The sequence below is a fragment of the Euphorbia lathyris genome, chromosome 7, assembly GCF_963576675.1.
Source record: "Euphorbia lathyris chromosome 7, ddEupLath1.1, whole genome shotgun sequence".
In the NCBI taxonomy this organism is placed as follows: domain Eukaryota; kingdom Viridiplantae; phylum Streptophyta; class Magnoliopsida; order Malpighiales; family Euphorbiaceae; genus Euphorbia; species Euphorbia lathyris.
The window spans coordinates 39,578,433-39,580,789 of record NC_088916.1 but is presented as its reverse complement, the minus strand read 5'-3'; the positions used below and the strand labels follow the sequence as shown (position 1 = coordinate 39,580,789).

At 34.3% G+C, this 2,357-nt stretch overlaps 1 non-coding gene across 1 annotated transcript; it reads right to left on the bottom strand.

Annotated features, from left to right (window-relative positions):
• Positions 1-272: 272 nt before the first annotated feature.
• LOC136201630 (small nucleolar RNA R71) lies at positions 273-379 on the bottom strand. The gene has a single exon (XR_010673976.1). It is a non-coding gene; the product is annotated as a small nucleolar RNA R71 (small nucleolar RNA).
• Positions 380-2,357: the final 1,978 nt, after the last annotated feature.

The window sequence follows — 2,357 nt, the reverse complement described above, 5'->3', positions numbered from 1 at the left end:
CAGCATTATTGAATATGCTACAAAACAGTGTTACATTTTATGGATTGCCTAACAAAAATCCAAATGCCCATTTGACTAACTTTCTTGAGATTTGTGACATCTTTAAAATTATAGACGTTTCTGCCGAAGCAGTCAAGCTTTGCCTTTTTCCTTTCACATTGAAGGACAAGGCTAAAGTTTGGTTGAATTCTATGTCGGCCGGAACAATCCAAACTTGGAACCAATTAGCCCAAGCATTTTTATCCAAATATTTTCCCTTAGCCAAAACAACAAAAATCATAAAAGAAATTACATCATTTACGCAACATGAAAATGAAACCTTGTATGAAGCATGGGAACGCTTCAAAGAATTTCAACGTTTATGCCCACACCATCATTTACCCGATGAACTTTTAATGCAAACCTTTTACAATGGTATAAATCCTACCATAAGGGGTTCACTAGATGCTATGTCGGGAGGACTATTTATGAAGAAGACATCTGCCGAAGGAAAAGAACTTTTACAGGAAATGGCTATTAATAGTAGCATGTGGCCAGCAGAACGTGCACAGACACTAGTTACTCCAAAACCATCATCCTCGACTTCGTCATCTGCTAAAGGTATAATTAATCTTGACCCTATTGCGATGCTACAAGCATAATTTTCTGCACTTTCGCATAAAATTGATAAGCTTGTGACACCGTGTGATGTTAACGGAAATCCCATCCAAGATGAAATGGATTGTAGTGGTGCGGACGAGGTAGAACAGGTAAATTTTGTCTAAGGACAGAATCGAATCAATAACCCGTATTCAAACACCTATAATCCCGGATGGAGAAATAACCCAAATTTTAATTAGAAAGAGAATAATAATACTAGTGCCAATCAAGATAGAACTAATAATTATCAAAATCAATCAAGAGATTCTATTGGCACACTATCTTCTAAAATTGATAAGTTTATAGATGCTATTGGTGGTAAGATGAATAATCATGATGAAAATTTTACACGTATTGAAAATAAGTTTGATCAATTGTTTAAGAACCACTCGTCTAACATCCATAATTTGGAAGTACAAAATGGACAAATTGCCAATTCAATTCCATCCCGCAAAGAGGGTAGCCTTCTTAACCATACGGAAGAAAATCCTAAAAAGAGCAAGTAAAGTCTATAACTCTTAGGTTGGGAAAACATTATTTAGGTCCAGAAATACCCGAAAATGTTACTAACATTTTGCAGGAAAAAGATTTGACGACAAAGTCCAAAGAAGCAAATGCAAGTGCATTTCAACCAAAACCTCCTTTTCCACAAAAAGTCCGAAATAAGGACTATGACAAACAACTTTTTACATTTCTAGATAAACTTAAGAATTTGCATATTAATTTAACGTTTATGGATGCAATAACCCAAATTCCTAACTATGGTAAGTTTTTGAAAGATTTAATTTCTAAGAAAATAAGTTGGGAAGGTATTTCATCTATAGCATTAACAGAAGATTGCAGTTCAATTGTGTCGAGTCATGTGCCGACTAAGTTGAAAGACCCAGAATGTTTTACGATTCCTTGTAAATTGGGAGATATTGAATTCCCAAGTTGTCTTTGTGACTTAGGTGCAAGCATTAACTTAGTGCCATTGTCAATATTTAAAAAGTTAGGTCTATAAGAAGACATTAAACGCACTAATATGGTTTTGCAATTAGCGGATCAACCCACTAAGAAGCCATATGGTATAGTTGAAGATGTGTTAGTAAAAGTCGATAAATTTATTTTTCCTACCAACTTTGTGATACTCGACTTTGCATATGACGTTAATTGTCCATTAATTTTTGGTAGATCGTTTATGAATACGGGACGTGCATTAGTCAATGTATCCGAAGGAAAGGTAATTTTGAGAATAGGTGAAGATGAAATTGAGTTTAATATGAATAGAGCTATGAAATATCCTATGGAAGAGTTTGTTTGTATGAAACTTGATTTAGTTGATGAATGTGTTAGTGATATTACTAAAAAGGAAAATGTTATAAAACCAATAATTGAAGAAGAAATGGAAGATAAGGCTCTAGAGCTTTTGATTCGTGATGATGGACCAATACCACCCTTAGTTTTAAAACCACCGAAATTAGAGCTAAAAGAATTGCCCAGCCATTTGAGATACGCTTTTCTAGGTGAAGGCGATACTCTACCTATTATTATCTCTAACAAATTAACTAGTGAACAAGAGACGAGTTTAAAATAAATTGTTAGAAATAGGATAGGAATTATAGGTTGGCAAATTTCAGACCTTAAGGGAATTATCTATCCAATTTCGGATATTGAATAGGTTAGTCCGATCCATTGTGTACCAAAGGTATGACCGTAGTAAGAAATGATGAAGGAGA